The sequence below is a fragment of the Heloderma suspectum genome, chromosome 2, assembly GCF_057233095.1.
Source record: "Heloderma suspectum isolate Gila_16-S chromosome 2, 16-S_ref, whole genome shotgun sequence".
NCBI classification, from domain to species: domain Eukaryota; kingdom Metazoa; phylum Chordata; class Lepidosauria; order Squamata; family Helodermatidae; genus Heloderma; species Heloderma suspectum.
The window spans coordinates 262,542,977-262,563,330 of record NC_139459.1 but is presented as its reverse complement, the minus strand read 5'-3'; the positions used below and the strand labels follow the sequence as shown (position 1 = coordinate 262,563,330).

At 42.4% G+C, this 20,354-nt stretch overlaps 1 protein-coding gene across 9 annotated transcripts in view; it reads right to left on the bottom strand.

Annotated features, from left to right (window-relative positions):
* Positions 1–20,354, bottom strand: part of SPOCK1 (SPARC (osteonectin), cwcv and kazal like domains proteoglycan 1) — an 806,393-nt gene that overhangs the window by 306,559 nt on the left and 479,480 nt on the right. The window lies entirely within an intron of this gene.

The window sequence follows — 20,354 nt, the reverse complement described above, 5'->3', positions numbered from 1 at the left end:
GAGATGTAAAATGTCTGAAAATAATAATACCATGGAAAAAATATTTGTAATCCTCTCTGTAAGATTCCCAGCATAGTTATTCTTTTATTCCTTATTTGAACTATTGATCTAAAGTATATTTTACAGATAGACATTTATCCTCAGTTTCCCAGCATATGAGTAGAGTCACCATTGTGCATTCCTGACAGTAAGTGTGCATTCTTGGCAGCTTGGGTTTTGTTCTATAAAGTCCTGTGTTTCTGATGCTGTAGCAGTCCTTTAATGTAGTTTTAATCTATTGAGACAATAATTACAAATTTACTAACTGAGTTTACTTTTAAACGTTCTAAAATATGATAGTTTTATGGGCAAACTAAGTCATACATAAAATAACTTCAGGAACAGAAAGTCTGCTTTATGTTCCTAAGGCAGCCTTCCCCAACCTGGTGCCCTCTGGATATTTTGGACTACAGTGCCCAGCATTCCTGACCGTTGGCCATGCTGCCTGAGGCTGATGGGAGCTGAAGTCCAAAATACCTGGAGTGGATCAGGTTGGGGAAGGCTGTCTTAAAGCAACAAAGTGACTTTAGATCTGTACAGAACACTAAAAAATAAGTACTCCTTCTTTTTTCTATTTTTCCAAAAGTTTCAATTTTTCTGAAAAAAAAAAAGTTTTTTTCCATGGTCTCAAAATTTGCAGAAATTTTACATCTCTAAATGAAATAAACTATTATTGAACTGTTTGATGTTGAATCTGAAGCTAGGCAAACTATGTGTTATGGACTGACATTCATTGCTCAGATATGTTGCTCTAGATGTTACCATAACAAACAATACAGGCACTCACACACTACTGACATGCAACACTGCCATATTTATGCTCTCAAACTGTTAACTTTTTTTATGGAAGCTTCCGCATAGCCATACTTTGCTATATGAAAAGAAAATCTTACCTAGTGATATAGATAGGTATAATATACATTACAGTATATGAGAGGAATAGTATTACTGAAATTGTAAGGTGAGCAGGTTTGGCAAGCCTGTGTGGTGTCATGCTTTCAAATCATATGATGTAAAAGCTGTGTTGTACAAGCAGAGCCCCATTTGCTCCTGCCACTGCCATCATTACACAAATACAGTGTACATTCTGCATTATCTTTTTCTAGCCCTGCTCCAGGGGCATTGCTAGGTTCTTAAAAGATCTGGGGCACAGGACCATAACACAAATTTGCATATATATATATATACACACACACACACACACACACACGTCTAAGCGCACGTCTAATCTATCTATATCTATATCTATATGTGTGTGTGTTTGTGTGTGTGTGTGTATGTGTGGTGTGTGTATAGATACATACATACATAAGAAGTGTGCACTGACCCCCCTACCCCACTTCAACTCAGACCCCAATTCAGCATTTTGGAAAACATCCTGCTTCTGCTCGGGCCAATTTGTAGTTGGACCATTTCAGCTCAGCACCAAACCCGAGTCAATGTTTGGAAAAATGAGTCTTTATGCTTCCTGTTGACTGCCATGGGAAATTAGAAAAAACACACCTCTTAACTTATTTCTCTTGGTCAGAACTGGACGATAATTTCAGGCATAATAGCCCTCTAGAAGGGGATACACCTGCCCAATATCATAAAAATAGGTGCAGGGTTTTTATTTTGATTTTCTTTTAAAGGGAACTACCAATAGCATTTTTATTCCTTGGAAGGATTGGAAAAAAATTTCAGGATTCATTGCCCCATCAGAGGAGATCATGTCTGCCAAATTTCAGAATGATAGCCACAAGGGTTTTTGTGCAAGGGTGGCCTTGACATTTTGAGGTCTCCAAAAGAGGACATAAGTATCTCCCTACGTTCCTTGTGGACCATTGTTCTGAAAATTACAGACAGCCTACAGTTGTCCCTAAGTAAGAAACCAGCAAAGTTTCAGAAGGATAGGTGCAGCAGTTCATGTGGAAGGGGAGTTCTCCAATTTGGGGGAGGGAGTGATTTGCTTTCCCTTCCATGCACCCCTTCCCCAGTAGTTTTTGGATAAATTTGTATGCAAATGCACAAGTCATTAGAGGTGTCCCCCAGGCACGAAACCTGCAAAGTTTCTGAAGGATATACTAGGGATGGCGGAGAATCTCTCTCCGAAACTTCGGGGGGCCGAGCGCCAACGTGTTCGGCCCCCCGAACAAGTTTCGGGGAGAAATCCTCCGCCCCCCCCCCGCCCCCGACCCCCCCCCCCGGGACGGGACTTACCTTCCCTGAATGTCCCTCCCGGCGGCGGGTCCGGCTGGCGGTTTGTCCGGTGTTCGAGCGGGGTGGGAGCGGCAGCCGGTCTTTCGACCGGCTGCCGCCCCCGCCATTGCAATGAAAGAAAAAAAAAAAACACGTCCCCTGATACGCTACGTGACGATTCACGTAGCCTATCACGGCAAGATTTGCAAAGTCAGCCGTGATAGGCTACGTGAATCGTCACGTAGCCTATCACGGGTGACTTTAAAAAAAAAGAAAAAAAAAGCGCGTACGTGAATGGCGGCCCCCATAGGGAGCCGCCATTCCCCTTCCTTATTTGGTCGCTGTAGTCTATGTCAATGTTTACGTAGACTACGGCGAAAATAAGGGCAACGCAAATAGCGTTGCCCTTATTTTCGCCGTAGTCTACGTAAAGATTTACGTAGACTACAGCAACTAAATAAGGAACGCGAATGGCGGCTCCCTATGGGGGCCGCCATTCGCGTACGCGCTTTTTTTTTTTTTTTAAAGTCACCCGTGATAGGCTACGTGACGATTTACGTAGCCTATCACGGCTGACTTTCCAGATCTAGCCGTGATAGGCTACGTGAATCGTCACGTAGCCTATCAGGGGACTTTTTTTTTTTTTACTTTCGTGTTCGCGGCCGGGCGAGGCGGGAAGCCTCCTCCCCGGCCTGAATTTCGGCCGGGCGAGGCAGGAAGCCTCCCCCCCCGGCCTGAATTTCGGCCGGGCGAGGCGGGAAGCCTCCCCCCCCCGGCCTGAACTTCGTGGGGGGAGCAGCGAAGCGCTCCCCCCCACCGCGAACAAGCTGCGAGAAAAGGTAAGTGACTTTCGTCCACCCCTAGGATATACATGCATGCAAATTTAGAATTACTAGAATTTATTTACATTTCACCAATGTTAGCAGGAGGTGGGAAGGTGCTATTGCACTCATGTCCTGCTTGTGGGTTTCCTATGGGCATCTGGTTGGCCACTGTGTGAACAGAATGCTGGACTGGATCGACCTTGGTCTGATGCAGCACGGCTCTTCCTATGTTCTTAAATATAGAATGCCCCTGAGCATGTGCAGAATGTTTTTCTTTCACCACTGAGCACTTACATTCTCCCTCTACCAATTCTATTCCCCTCCATGCAACCATCCCTCCTCATCCTACCATCCTCCAGCAACTCTTGATAAAAACAGATCTCTTGTTTTGTGCAACTCCTCTCTACCTCCTCCTTCTTATGCACACGCTCTCATTCTATCTTCCTCTCCATAACTTAATTTGTGCCAAGACTTCACCAGGATTCAGCCAATGTCTGTTTTCAAAACTAGGGGTCTGTTATGGAGAAACTCTGAGCATGTACTAAGTGCCTTTCCCTCACCACTGAAGCTAGAGTTCATGAAAAATGAAAACACACACACACAAACGACAAAACATGCATAGGACTGAGCTGAAAGGGTAGTCAATTCATCAGATGGCACTGGGTAGGCACTGTATTATGCCTGCAGTACCATGCTCACAACTCAGGACTTATTTCTGAGTAAACATGCAGAACATCAAGGTGCAAACCTCTCTGCAAAAGTAACTTGTGCTGGAATCCTATGCACACTTTCCTGAGGTTAAACCTCATTAAACATAATGGGACTTCTGAGTAGGCATACATAGGATTGCATAAATTAGCAATATTGATCTCCCCTCCACTTAAAAAACAAAACAAAATCTCCTATTGTTCAGAGGAATATAGGAAGCTGCCTTGTACTGAGTCAGACCCTGGGTCCATCTAGCACAGTATTGTTGACACTGTCTGGCAGCAGCGGCTCTCCAAAGTTTCAGGCAGGAGTCTTTAGTAGCCCTCCCTGGAGATGCTGAGGATTGAACCTGGGATCTTCTGCATGCCGAGCATGTGCTCTCCCACTGAGCTGCAGCCCTTCCTGTTGCTGGATAATGGCAACTGACAAACAAAACAGTCTCAGATTTGTTTCTCTGCAACCATGTGAACCCACTCTGCTCAAGTCTTGAGTGAGGACGAGAAAGAAAGAAACCAACCCTCTTGTCTGTTTGTATAAAGTCAGATACAGTTCAGAACTTCTCTTGCCACTGAAGAGAATTCTCTTCAAGAATTCCCCAGGATATGCTCTGGGTGGAATAAAGAGAAAGGAAGAAGAGGGAAGAAGAAGAATGGTGTTGGAAATGTGCACGGGGGTGGGGGGCAGAGAGAATTCCCTAAGCCAAGTGGCTCTTTCAGAGAGGTGGTACTTCAGAGGAATTTAGGAGGCTGTGCAGGGTTTGCAAGGATTGCACGTACTTTAATGAACTTTATGAAGAGAGGAGGCGGAGGGCTTTTTCTAGCTTTTTAAAAACTGTACAACCTATTTAAAAGCCCCAGAATTTCTCAATCATGACGCCACATAGTCCTAACACTCCCTTTGGGATTAGTTGAGTCCTACAGCTATGTAGGAGAAATTAAAGTGGAGGGGGAGAAAGACGTTTGTGGAGGCTGATTGGATCCTTTGCTGTACTAAAGCTACTAAACGTCTTCAGAAGCCAAAGGTTCCAGTTTGGGGCAGTAAATTCAGATGCTGTGCAAAATACCAGTATTTCACATGGAGCTCTTTCTCCCCTTCCTTCTCCCTCTTCAAAATTTCATTGCAGGCAAGCTCCCAACAGTGGGCATGTAAGAGCAGAAAAGAAAAGTAGGGGGAGAGAGGTTTTTTGCACCCCAAAAAAACCCTACACTAGAGATTAGGGACAGTGACCTCCTAATAGTCACCTGAAACACGTTCTGATTAGGATCTCTGATTCCCTGGGTGACTTGACAGTTTTTACTTTTTGTTTTAGACTTTGAGAAAAGGAAACTTTACGCATGGCTAGTGCAAAAACCACTGGAGTTAACTGTCTGAAATTTGGTTGGTTCAGTCAGCTCTATAGGGCCTGCTAGGTCCCCAAATTCTATGAATTTATATGGAAGCACAAACAAATTATAGCTCTTTACTTTGACAGATTTTCTTGGAAAAAGCAAATTTTATTTTTGGCTAGCACAAAACCCACTAGACCTAACTGTCTGAAATTTGGCAGGCTCAGTCATCTCTATGGGGGCTTCCAGGTCCCCAAATTCCATGCACGTATGTGGAAGCCCCCCCCCCCCCAAATATAGCTCTTTACTTTGACAGATTTTCTTGGAAAAAGCAAATTTTACCTGTGGCTAGCACAAAAGCCACTACTCCTAACTGTCTGAACTTTGGCAGGCTCAGTAATTGCTATAGGGGCTGCCAGGTCCTCAAATTCCATGCACATATGTGGAAGCACTATATATATATATATATATATATATATAATCTCTTTGCTTTGACACACTGTCTTGAAAAAAGCAAACTTTACCTGTGACTACCACAAAAATCACTGGACATAACTGCCTGAAATTTGTCAGGTTCTATCAGCTCCATGGGGGCTGCCAGATTTCCAAATTCCATACACTTATGTGGAAGAACAAAGAAATAATAGTTCTTTGCTTTGACACATTTTCTTGAAAAAAGCAAATTTTACCTGTGGCTAGCGCAGAGGTCACTAGGCCTACCTGTCTAAAATTTGGCAGACTCGGTGAGCTCTATGGGGGCTGCCAGGTTCCCAAATTCCATGCACATATGTGGAAGCAAAAAAAAATTATAGCTCTTTGCATTGACAGATTTTCTTGAAAATAGCAAATTATACCTGTGACTAGCACAAAAGCCACTGGGCTGAACTGCCTGAAATTTGGCATATTCAATCAGCTCCATGGTGGCTACCAAGCCTCTAGATGTCATGTATTTATCATTCAAACTAAAAAAGTTATGTCCATTTTTGTTTTCCAATGCAAGTCAATGGGAAAATGTAAAAAAAAAAAAGGGCAATTAGGACAGCTCAAAAGATCTGGGCCCCATGCCCAGGTGGGCCCTTATCTGCTGACACCCTTGCTCTGCTCTATGATTGTGGATGCCTTGGAAGAAAAATCCAGGGTCCTCAAAAACCATATTCACATGTCATCAGCTCTATTCATTTCCTAAGAACCCTGTTTTTTGTGCTCAGACTGAATTAACAGCAGAAATTATCTTGCATTGACCTGGATAGCCTCCTTCCTTTAATTTATGAAAATCTGTAAAAACAGCCATCAATTTTTTTCTCATTTTACTCATTTGTCTATGATGCTTGGTTCTTGTGTGGCAACAGTCTGGGCATATCATCCTTTATGACAGCCTTCCTCAACCTGGTGCCCTCCAGATATGTTAGACTGCAACTTCCATTATTACCAGCCAATAAGGCCATTGATGGGAATGATAGGAGTTGCAGTCCAACACATCTGGAGGACACAAAATTTGGGAATGCTGCTTTATGACTTGTCATTTCTTAATGGTAACTGGCATGTGGTGTAATAGTAGTAAACAGGAGCTGCCAGTGAGTGGCCCCACACACTTATGAGTGATGTACTGAAATTCAAACTCTCCTGGCATGGAATATGAACATGGTTTCCGTGGGACCAAAGTCTCCGGAGATCTTCAAGGCCCTTCCTAGCTCTGCCTAACCACAAGGAACTACACAGACCAGCACTCCAAAACAAAATGAACAACAATTGTATATATCCATCTGTAGACATAGATATATAAAACACCCGATGCAGTCACAGCTTCAGAGCAGCAGTTGGAGGAAGGAGAATGTCAGGTAAAATTCAACATCACTCCTATGATATTACTAGTATGTCCTCCCCCTATGCCAGCCCAGGTTTGTCCACTGCTGTGCTCACTTCTTAAATAATGGTTGCTTATAGTTCCCTTAAAACTTGCACAGGATTGCCCATGTAACAGAAAATGTCTTTGGCGTATGTGTGTTTAAGAAGAGAAGGACAGTAGTTGCTCTCTCATATGTTTACTTGTCTAGTATTCTTCACAAGTGAGCTAATCCATTGTAATCAATGGATATAACATTAACAGCCTTGAACACTAGAAGAAATTGTAGGCATTAAGGTGGGGTAGGTGGAGGGATGTGATATAGAATGTTGTCATTTTCAAAACTCGCTCTTTATGCATGCTCCTCCACACATAAAAATATCATAACTATATTTTTATGCAAATGTTGTCTTCTGCTAGACTTGTTTCATCTTCTCTTATTTTTCCAATTTCTCTCTGCTAGCCCCTATGCTATCTCTGGTAGCTGTTCCAGAATGTGCCGTCTTACAACTTTTCATATCTTCTGGGGTCCCTCAGGGATATATTTTAGTCCATCCACACACTGATGAAGTTCAAGTAGCTCTTTATGCTCTATATATAGTTCAAGTGCTTCAGTGATTTATTGTCTCATTACATTTTTGGCATTACTAGAGCTGAGCCAAAACATTGTTTCATTTCATTTTTGCTTCTGCTTTTGTTGAAAAGAGCCTCTATTTTTCAGTGTGCTTTTGACTGCTCCCTTGAGGCTCTGAATAAGTTTCTAGACACAATTAAATTTAATAATTTTAATCCTTAAAGCCCTACATAGCTTGGGCCCAGGATATCTAGGGGAAACTATTGTTCCTACATATATGTCTCCTTATATTTAGGTCATCAGATGGGGCCCTGCTTTAAGAATGTTGGGTTTCTGACCCTCAGAAGCTAGTTACAAGCAGGAGGGCATTTTCAATGGCCACCCCTTTCTTTGCTGGACCCCTTCCTTAAGAATACCCATCAATCTCTCCTGGGGTTCTTCCAAACAGATGGTTCCTAGTACCAATAAATCATTGCTCTTCCACTGTAAGGTACAAGCAGAATCTCAATAGGCTTTCCACACTGTCCAGGGATATTGTGGATTTTCTGTGTGTACATCCACTATATTCTGTCTACACCAACACCCATGATGCTACTTCTGTCTTTTTTTCTTTTTTCTTTTTTAAAGAGGCATGGTTTTGAAGTGGCTAGTGACTTATCTGGCAGCTGAACCTATTCATTCATTCATTTCACTCATTCACTATATTTCTATAATGCCCCATCTGGGCAATTCACAAGAACTAAAAGCCATTAAAATACATTATATAAAGTATAAAAACCATGCACGTAAAGACATAAAACAGATAGTATACACAACAACAACATATATCTAAAAAATTTAGAACGATCAGCCAGAGACAACCCAGGACCTGAACAAAATGACTAATTATATGCTGTCAAATGCCTGAGCGAAGAGGGCAGTTTTAACTTGGCACTGAAAAGATGACAGTGTTGGCGTCAGGTGGACCTCGTCGTGGAAATCATTCCATAAATGGGGGGCCACCACTGAGAAGGCCCTCTCCCTTGTTGCCACCCTCTGAGCCTCCCTTGGGGAGGCACCTGGAGGAGGTCCTTGAATGCTAAGTATAGTGTACTTAGGGCTCAGCTCATATTTGCTATGCCCTTTGTATTTGACACTATTTTTATTGCCTGTTTATTTTTTAATCAATATTTTAAATAGTTTTAAAAAACACTTTTCTGACTATATAAACAGCAAAACACCACTTGGAGTGGACTACTATACTCTTGTAATTACATAATATATTATAAAGTCTTTAGAAAATAATGAAGGAAATCCCCATTCCACTCAGCTGGCTATTTTAGCAGGGTGGTAAATGGAGGCAACCAGAATGTTTTTAAAGATCATTTTAAAAATTAGCATTAATGGGGTATAGTGTTATACCCCTATAATGCTATAATGCTTTTTCTTTAAAGTAGCATTGTAGCATTATAAGTATATAGCGCAATGCCCTATAACACTAATTTTAAAAAATCATTCAAGAATACCTTTCTGGGCACTGCTGGTAACTACATTACTAAAATGGTGGTGACTAGAAAGGAACTTTCCCCCATCATTTAAAGCATTCATATATTGCATTTTAGGAGGATAGTGCTATAGCACTCTTATTTTAATGGTATTTCACTATTATTTCCACTTTAAAAAATAGCCAGAAAAGTACTTTAGCACTACATAAAAGATTAATGGAAGAAAAAACACACAAGTGATAAAAATAATGGCCATTGCAAAGGTTATGTTGAATTCGTGCTGAGATATGATACGTTTCACCTGCCTGATAGGACACTGCCCACGTCAAAACCACATCTCTCAGAAAAGATGAAAGAGAAGCACTAGGGGAATTTACACCTGTGGATATGGTGTTACTCTTCCATCATTTTTAAAAAGGTAATCATTCTCAGGGAAGAAAAAAAGACAAAAGCAACAATGGGAGAACACAGGAGGGTCACAAATGGATGACACCATGCGGACCGCCCATAAAATGTGAGTGAAAGAGCCATGGCAATTCCGAAATAAATCCTTGTCTGGAAGAAGCCCTGGCTTTGATGAAGCTGACAAAAACGTTTCTATTTCACAAACACTTTGAGGTAGAGGGTTGGTGCAGATACTGGATAGCTTTAATTTTGTTGCTGGTTTTGCAATTTTTGGGGTAGTTTTTAAAGTGCGTGTTTCGATGGCCACAATCCTTCTGGACTGAAACGTGAAGTAGAAATCATCTAAATGATATAAATTAAGTAAATAAATACAATACTGGCCAATATTTCTGGTATGTAAAACTGTGGAGTACAATCTGTGAAACTTGCTCCCAGGTTACTGCTACTCACAGACATTAAAGACTAGAGGACTAGGAATGCATGAGCATCCCTGTGTTAGCTCCAATCAAACTTCTGCAGATCCCTCAATGGCGCTCAAGCCTTTTCTGCTCCCCCTAAAGCAGCCTTCCCCAACCGGGTGCTTTCCAGATGTTTTGGACTACAACTCCCAGCACTCCTAACACTTGGCCATGCTGGGTGGGGCTGATAAGAGTTGAAGTCCAAAATGTCTAGAGGATCCCAGTTGGGGGAGGCTGCTCTGAAGAAATACACCTTCAGCCAGTAGAGGGTGAAGGTGGCGGCAGCTTCAGGTATCTGCTGGGGGTAGAACTAGGGCTCCACACCCCTGCATGTGTAGCCCTGAGCTTATGCAGCCTCACTTTTCCACTGGATATGGTGGCTGCATGCCCAGTAGGGATGTTGTGAGCACCCGATATGGGGGCAGAGTCTGACAGATCCCCCCCCCCCATCAGCCCCCTAGACTCCTGTTCATGGCCCGGGTGGCGCTTACTGGGCCCGTTTGCTGGGTGCTGCGCAGTTCACGAATGGGGATCAGCCACCCTTTCCTTCATTGTTATGCAAAATGGTGCCTCAGGTCTTTCCAGAAAACTAATGTTGCATGGATTGCAACTGCAAAGGGGCTATCTGCGCAGCATGACAGGTGTAAATGGCCCATTTATGCCTGTCTTGTTGCATAAATGGCCCCTTGACAGCCACAATCTATGCAACATTCCCTTCCCGGAAGAGCCTGAGCCGCCATTTTGTGTAACAGTGGCAGCTCAGTGAAGGAGCTGGCAGCCCCACAGCGCTTGCTGGTCGCTTGCTGAGCCATCTAGGGGCTCCTGCAATGCGATGACAGCGGCAGCAGTTCGGCGAGCAAATGGCATCCCCAGATGGAGATGAGTCTGTCCATCCCTAAGCTGCAGTCCCTTTCTTTACCTTTGGGTAGGTGAAGGGTGAGTGAACACAGCTGTATTCATCTGGATTACAGCAGGCTGTGCACAATCCTGATCTCAAGGATTTGATCAGGGGCACCCTTAATCGAATGCCTGAGACACATCCCTAAGGAGAACTGTATATCAAATCCAATGAATTCGTGAAGGCAGCAGCCTGGTGAATGTATAGAACATGTACAATGGGATGAAAATATAAAAGGGAAGAATTTTTTCTAACTCTTTGTAAAACTAGACAGCTGTTTGTAGTTGCCAAAGTAAAGGTGAAGCATCAAAGCAAAACAAGTGCTAAGATGCAAAAAGAACTGCGGTAGGAAATCATTAAAGAAATGCAAGCATTTTTCCTTTATTTTATTACATTTATTGTATTACATTTATTACATACATTAAAACTTGGGTTGTTCAGGCAGGCATTTGGGGTAGGTTAGGGTATTTTTAGACTATGTTTTAATGTGTAATTTAATTGTTTTAAATTGTACTGTTGTACATTGCCCAGAATGGCTGGATGACCAGCTAGATGGGCGATTAAGAAATGTAATAAATGTAATAAAATGTACATTATGTATATTACATAAATAAAAAGCAAGCATTTTTCCTTGCATTTTCATCTGAAATCCTATCCTAGGGAGTCCCAAAGAGGTTACTGTACAGCTAGTGGGACTAGTGTAATGTACTACTGCAAGAGGAGGTTGGGGGATGTTGACCTGGTGTTGAATGGGGTACGGCTACCCTTGAAAGACCAGGTCCGCAGCCTGGGGGTCACTTTAGACTCCCAGCTGTCCATGAAGGCTCAGGTTTCAGCTGTGAGCCAGACAACACTGTACCAACTCCATCTGATATGGTGGCTATGCCCCTACCTTCCCAACCATCTGCTGCCATTAGTACATGCCCTGGTCTTCTCTTGTCTAGACTACTGTAATGCACTCTTTGTGGGATTTCCCTTGAAGACCGTTCAGAAGCTGCAGCTGGTGCAGAATGCAGCGGCTCGCCTGATTAAAGGCAGCTGCTGGCATGACCACATCACTCTGGTGCTGAAGGAATTGCACTGGCTATCAGTTGTTTTCCATGCCAAATTCAAGGTGTTGGTTTTGACCTTTAAAACCCTATAGTTCCAGCCCAGCTTATCTCAAGGAATGCCTCCAGCAACACCAGACAGGCCGCTCAACAAGATCAGCCTCGGATGGCCTTCTCTCTCTCAGGACAGCTAGGCTGATGAGGATGAGGGAGAGGGCCTTTTCTGCGGTGGCCCCCACTGTGTGGAACTCCCTCCCTAGGGAACTGCGCCATGCCCCCTCTTTAATGAGCTTCTGCCACACATCGAAAACTTGGGTTGTTCAGGCAGGCATTTGGGGTGGGTTAGGGTATTTTTAGACTATGTTTTAATGTGTAATTTTATTGTTTTAAATTGTACTGTTTAAAGAGTGGCTGGGTGACCAGCTAGATGGGCGATTAAGAAATGTAATAAATAAATAAAGTTCTTAAGCAATTCTTTTGACATCCAGCGCATTGAGTGACAATACAATTCTAGGATGAATTTAACATCCTGACTTGTTCCTATTTTAATTAGTCTCTGGTAGTTGATGCGAACTACTGATAACAGGTAATTATTCAGGATTGTGGGGGTTGTTAATGAAAGAAGATAGGTTGCATGGTAATCAAAACCTGGAAGATAGAGGTCAACTAAATTAACAAGACAACATTCCAAACTGTCATCCTAGATATGCAATATGTTTATTAGGTTTTCCTCTGGTTATTATGGTAATAAAGTATGACAGACTTACAAGAACAAAACGATCATGACTAATTATTAAAAAAATAATTTTGGAAGAAATGTGTAATTCTTGTTTAGAATATCACTGAAAATACAATAAAGCATTGCAAAATGCTATAACATGGTCTGCATTTGTAAACTATTCATGCACACCATGAGTAACATGCAAGGCTGAGCATACAGTGACCTGCTGGTAACCTGATAAAACAAAAGATTTTGGGGTGGTGTATAGGTGGTGAAAAAACCTCTTAAACACAAAAAATTACAATAAACACAAAACCATCAATAAAACACTGACCCGATTCACATGATCATCTGCAGGTGGGTTGTGGCACGTACTGGGCAACTGTGGCTGGTCACGTCGTGTAAGCCAGGAGAGGGTGGGTTGTTGGCATGCTTAACAAACAATCCACAACCCTAAAATAGCCCACGGGTTCTTGGTTATTTATTAAGCACACCAATAACCCACCTTGGCCGGGTCTGCACAACATAAGCCACGGCGCCCACCCATCACAACTTGAATATTCAAAATGGCCACTGGCATGCACCACGGCTTAAATTGTGCGAACCAGCTATTTTAAATGGTTTACAAAATCACGGGCTTACAAATGCTATATTTTGCCTGTCTCCCAAGTAAGTAACTAAGAAGAAAGGGAGAGGTCTACATTCTGTTCAGATGATCATGATCTTAGTCAACAGCTTTTTAAAAACATAGTGCTTCGTTTTCTTGTTTCTAAGGCCATCTCTGCATTTTTGTGTGTGTGTGTTCTGGACACTGTGATGGTTCTTTTGTTACAAATAATCCATATAGACTTTTTGATGCATATAGTGCCAATTTCCTACCAGCGATTCTGAGATTTGCAGTCCCAATACCTGGTAGAAAGAAAAAAGACATTGCACAGGGGCCTAGGAATGCCTGCCATCTCCATCTTCCCCTGCCCAAATGTAAATCTCTGACACCAGGTCAGGGGAAGTGGGAGACAAGAAGACTTCACGTATATCAACCTCCTGCCGATTGCTTCTTATAATACTTTGTGTGCTCGCATGTACCAAGCATGACTTTTCATTCCAAACTTCTCAGAAGTGGGGGTGATTCTTTCCTGATTGTTATTTGAAAATGTTTTGAAGGAAACAGTGATTTATACATGCCTTCATACTTTATAACTGATGTGTGTGTGTGTGTATTTTATGCATATTTATCAACCTAATTACAAAATGCATTCCAAGAATCCATCCCGACATTAAAAACACAAGGATAGCCATATTGGTCCATTAGAAAACAAATCCAAAAACCCACAGTTGGGCATTACCTTTATTAGGACCAATCAATGCCACAAAACATAATGCAAACTTTCATGTTCTCTAGAATGCTTCATCAGGCTAGGTGGTACAAAAATCAGGGGATGGAGGAAGAACAGAGAAGTCCAAAAATTAAGCCATGAGGTCAGGAGTGTAGATCCAGTCTGAAAATGCTGTTTACAGACTGAATAAATTAGTCACTGGTAGGTGTTGCAGGTATCAGATTACACCTAGCATTCTGGGACAAAGAAGCAATGGCTGAGCCCCATTTCTGAGAAACCAAAAGCTGGCTGTAACTCTGATCTGTCTTTTGCATGGGCAAAACACACATGTTCTTGCAAAGGCAGAGAGCAGAATTAAAAAGAAACATGACAATCTTTACAGTAGCAAAGCTGGAGTTTTGTTTTAGGAGGTGCACTAGTTAAAAAAAAGTCAGCTGAAGCCAAATTACATATTATCTAGCGGTTGGAGGGAATCGAACTCTCAGAATGCAAAGTCCCTCTTCAGGTGGTAGAAATTCTCTCTCTCGTCGTAGATTCGGCCCTGAATGGCTAAATATGGTATTTTCCAAGGCACATTAAAAAAAGAGAAGAGATAGCCTTATTGGTCCATGAGGGGGAAAACATCCAAAATCCAAAGCTGGGCAATACCTTTCTTTATTGGAATCAAACAAAACACTGCAAAATATTGTGCATGATTGCAGCTGACAAGACACTACAGCAGTTTCTCAAATGTAAGTTATGGAATACGGTTGCCCTGCAGTAGCATAAATTGTATTTTCTTTAAACGAGTGCATATGATGTAAAGACATGCTATTCTTCATGGTGAAAACAGCTGGGCTCCCACTGAAGAGCATGGTAATGCTATGCTATTTTCCATTTCAACAAGGGAAGCATCAATACAAAATTGCACATGACTATAAAAGTCTCTAGCTATAGGAATGATGTGTGTGTGTGTGTGTGTGTGTGTGTGTGGGCGCGCGTGTTTAAAATGTCAGGTTGTGTACCATCATGTTGACTCAGATATATGAGACAACACTGGCTCTTACACTAATGGAATACAATCACCTCTTTGCTAAGTGCAGACCTTCTAGGCAGGTTGAGTGGTGACAGAATCAAAGGGAGTCAAAGATGGGCTGTCAGAGGGTATTTATTTTGAAGACTACAAACTGTCCTGTGGGAACCAATCCACAACACACTACCCCCAAACTGTATTGTTTGAGTGAACGCATCTCTAAAAATTTTGTGACATGTTTCTAGACGTCATGGAACCAATTATTATTGGAATAAGAAATATAGCAGGAGCTCCTCGGGCATGTTTGTGATTCTCTGAGCACGACCAGTTTACCTTTGGTGAAACCGGTGTTTTGTTGTGCTTTGTGCTCCTCTGAGCTTCCAAAGCAGTTTGTAAGGAAGGGTGAAGTGTTCCTGTCACGAAGCGCAACTCATAGACTCCACATGTCCATGTGGTCCTTTTGATCTTGGCCTGTTTATATTTGCTTTTTCAGTGAAATTATCAAGCTAAATACCTAAATAAACACGGAAAATGAGTACTGGCTAAAACATGGAAGAAACTTCACTGTGAGCTACTGAAGGTCTCGAACTGGGTGCTCTGGCAACCTACCTTTTTGCCACTGTTGCTCCCAATCAGAGGCAGGAGCCTCTGGCCTGAGATCCGCTATTCTTCAGGGCCACCCTTAAAGATGGCCAGAGAGGTTAACAGTGGGCTTGTTTGCATGATCATGGGGGGGGGGGGATATGCCACGTTGGATTATTTCCTCTGCTGCGCCTGCCATGGGGATTTGCATAATTACCACCACTGGAGCATCTTGCTGTGTTGTGTGAACCTGGTGAGTGTGGCTTCTGGCCATGGTTAACAAATTACCTCAATACCCTACAACAGCCCATGGGTATAACTATCAGCTTAGCAGGGACTAGGTGACTCTCAAGGAGCCAGTAAGGTTCCACCCGATCCTATACAGTTTCTGCTTAACTTTGCTTTAATTCATGATCAGGCATTTTCCACATTTCTCTTTAAGCGTGAAATATGGTACCGTTCTTCGCCCAAGGTTCAGAATGGATTATTGGTCTTAAAAAAAATAATTTATAACCAAAGCCAAGCCATATTAATGCATCAATTTTAAACAAGCAAGATCCTTTGGGTTAATTTTAGACAAGCATTAGTATAATCCACATGTTCAGAGCCGGAAAGAGATTGTACTTATATGGCTGATGCCCATAAATAATGTCATTCATGGTTCATTGGTCAAATTAATCTGATAGAAAATGACTAAATTGAAAATCTGTGGGTTGAACTCTTGATGAGTTTTGGCAGAATGCTAAGCAGGCAATTGCAGGCACATTAATGATAAAGGAGATGGATGGAAACTGAAAAAATGAAAGTACCAGGAAGTGACAGATACATGGAAAGACTGCTTGCATCAAGTAGGGAAGTTTTGTTGTCTATATAAAATATATATACACACACACACACACACACACACACTTTATATAGAGTTAATAGAACGCAGAATTTTACCATGGTTTTGTAACGTTTGGCGATTGCTGAACACTACTTCTTTTGCTGAACATGACTTCTTTTGCAATTAGAATACAGTATGAGAATTCACATTAAGCTTCAGGAAAAGAATTACAAGCACGGAGTAAACCTTTTAGCTTTAGGTTAACAATGCAACTGGTTAACAATGCAACTGGTGCTCTGGTTTTGCGGGATCCATAAGACTCCCTTCAGAATGCCCTTAATTTTAGCCAATCATGCCTTCCTCATAGCCTTTTAAAACAGTTTCACTGTTACTGTCTGTGACAGTCCCTTTAGCTAGGCCCCCTTTGCGCCCCCTCCCCCAATCTGAGCACAGCAGCAAGATCCCCATCCCAAAGGCAGATAATCTACCTCTCCTCTGTGTGCTTTCTGATGGCTATTTGATGTGAATTCCTCCCAGCCATCTCCTGGTCAATGAGGAGAGCTGCTTTTGGGAAGTGGGGACTCAGGTGCCAGGCACCTTTTTGTATTGGGATTAGGCTGCTCACTACCATTTTAGCTAGCCTGCTTTGCAGATACTTGAAGGCTTGATAAAGACCTGCCTTCTCCAACCTGGTGTCCTCCAGATATGTTAGACTACAATTCTCATCAAAATCAGCCAGGATGACCATGGTGTCTGGAAATTATGAGAGTAGTAGTCCAACATATCTGGAGGGCACCAGGTTGGGGAAGGCTGATCTTGAGTATGGGCAAAGTAAGAATTCATATAGCATGCAGACTGCTGCTTAAAAACCACAGAAGAGGTAACTGAACAATACTTTGTCCTTCCAGCACCAAAATTTAGCAGACCTTTGTCATTTCCAGTTCAGATTAGATCTGTTTGGTGCCATTGCTGGGTACAACACACCATTCCCATGTGTTGTACTGTCCCTTTTTTTTGGTATGTTTTGTCATACCCTGATTACGGTGTCTGTATGGGCCAAAACAGAGACATTACTTTAAATGTGTGTCTAGCAGCTTCTTTTCATTTTTACTTTAAAGTAGATGCAGGGGAACCAATCCAGGTCTTAAAAGCCCCCTTACCTACCCACACTAGGATACCAATTTGGGCTGGGGGCTCTGCACATACTCTACAGCAAAAAAGAAAAAAAGATGTAGCTGCAAGACACATATTTAAAGCAATGCCTGTTTTACCCTATGTGAATAATTACTGAATGTATTTAGACTATAAAGTTATATTTAAGAATATACTTGATCTAAGATCGCAGCTGATTTGTTATTACATGGAAGTCAGTCTTCCAGAAATTGATGGAAAATGTTCCATAAACACATATGCAATGCTTTTAGGATCTAGGTGCTGGACTTTGACAATTAGGCCCTTACAAATTATGGGTTTATGGAATATTCATGAATTTGCTTCAGAGGGCAAAGGTGGAGGTATAGCATAGTTAGGCAAGGATTCAAATGAGGTCTTTCCCAATTAGGGGAAAATGGCCTGTCCAAAGGGAGGGGGGAGATGAAAATACCACATTAGATCCTATCCACATTATTTTTTAAAATGAAATAAAGGTTTGCTACCATCTGATTATGTATAAAACAATAGGTTTAAGGCTGATACCTTTAGGAAGCAATCCTATGGCCACTAGTCAGTGTCTAGACAGCCATAGGATATATGGTTTTCCGGGAACCGACCTAGAGCACTCAGGAGTGTGGAGCGGCCAAAATGGGGCGTTCCAGGGGCGCATTCCGGGGTGGGGAAGGTGGAAATGCCAGTACAACGCATCCTATGTGTCGTCTGGCAGCCTCCTCTCCTGCTCCGCCCTCCCACGGCTAGATAGCTGAAATTGGCTGTCTAGCTGCAAATGCAGGACAGGAGAAGCACGGAGGGAATGATCACCTCCGTGCTTCTCCTGCCCTTTATCAGATAGGCAGCCGCCTCCAAGTTCGGAGGCGGCCGCCTATCCCCATAGGATTGCGCCCTTAATTCATAATGAATACAGAATGGCAGGAAGGATTTAATGTACTGACCACTTCCAACTGCACCGCAATATTTTTGAAAGAATATATATGAATGAAATATTTCAGGTTTATAATATATGCTACAACTGGGATTTGTAATACTACCTGTCAAAAAAAAACCATTTTAAAAGACTGAACATTAACACTTTTCTCCCAATATAGTGGGTATGCTAGAAATTGAAGAAAGGCTTTAATAAAAAACCTTTCCCTGTGAACATAAATTCAAATATTATAAGAACAAGCCTTTTATTACCACTAAAAAGACTTTTCTACTCAACACATTTATGTCCTGTGGCTTTTACAACAAAGAACAGCAATAACTTTAGAATATCTAGTAAGTAGATTATTCTTTATTTATACAATTTATGCAACATTGGTGGTCATTTGTAAACATTAAATAACCATTTCTGGCTGAATGGATTGCTCAGCCTATTTGAGATGTGGATAAACAGGAAAAATAAAGAGTTATGTTCAGTAATGTTACAGTATCATTGGCAGCAATTTCATAGTTATCATAACTGTAAACATGTAAAGAACAAGATTGGGGAATTTTAGGCAATGAGCCACGGAAATGTGGAAGCCCTATTCTCATACCAAACATTTGTGTTGATTAACCTAATTGGTCAAAGCAGACAATTAACTTTGGAACAGAATGACAACACAGTTATGTTTTCGTGGCCTTAAAGCTGTGTTGATAGACCAGCTGAAGTCAGACCTAGGAAACCCATAGATAGGAACAGGTTGGTTAACCAAACATCTCTCTGAGTAAAACCACATGTGAGAAGGAAAATATGTTGTTCCCAGCCCCATGTTTTCCTCATAACTAGGCAAATGCGGATCTGGAGAAGTTGCTTGCAGCAGAGAATCACTGAGCAGGAGGGAGGTTCTTAGTTTAACACTCCTTGCATCTATCGATTTCCTCCTGCAAATGCCCTTAGGCCACTGGGAATGGTTCTTTACCACCACCACCACGCAGGCTCCAAAACAAAACGTAAATCTGACATGGAGATATTTGCAGGACAGAATTAGCAAGTCTGAAAGGGGTTAAGCTCTTCTCTTTCCTTGTTGATTTCCCCTGGCAAATGACCACTCTGGCCCTGCACTTTCGTTACCCTGACAAATACAGGTCTGGTAACCCACATTTTCCAAGGTAATGTGAAATTCCAGTCTCATTCACTTTGTGAATGAACCACTTCTCATGAGTCAGCAAGACATAGCAGGCTCCAACATAGCGCTGGGAAGTTAACATAAGAGGTCAATGAACTTAAATTTCAGTCCAAGAATGTGGGAATAACTGTTGGTCAGTTGTGGTGATCTCATGTTGGAGATGGTATTATTCCTATCCTGGACAGAGTTGCACCATCCCTAAACCAAAGATGGGGAACTGCTGGCCTGGGGCTGGATGAACTCTTGGGGGATTCCCATCTGATCCATGGGGCATCTCTCCTTGGATATGTCCCTTGCTCCACAGCTTCTGCACTAGCTACAGTGGGAGGGATTTCTCTAGGTGCTGGGGGCCCAATCCAGGTTGGATTCCTGCTGTGGGGTAGATGGGTTTCACCCCTTGCACACCTCCACACAGGGCTGGCCCAAGACATTCTGCTGCCTCAGATGAACCAGAAAATTGCACCTCCTCGCACTTTTCCTGAAAAGTGACCATGTGTCAGAAGCTCAAAGACACACACAGGTAGCTCTTGAGCCAAGAAGGAGGTGGGCGGGGGGAGGAGGAGATAAAGACAAGGTGGGGCCGGGGAGAACTTGAGAGAGGGGAAAGAAACAAATGCGACGCCTCCAAGTGATCCCACTTCACCGATCTCCATCACAGTACGGTGACATTTAATTTTTTCGGTATGAGCTCCATGTATTTTCTGAAGAGATTTGTTTTTGTTTGCTATGCTCATGCTGCTTGCTCTCAGGGGGGAAACGTGTGTGTGTGTGTGTGTGTGTGTGTGTGAGAGAGAGAGAGAGAGAGAGAGAGGGGGGGAGATTTAGTTT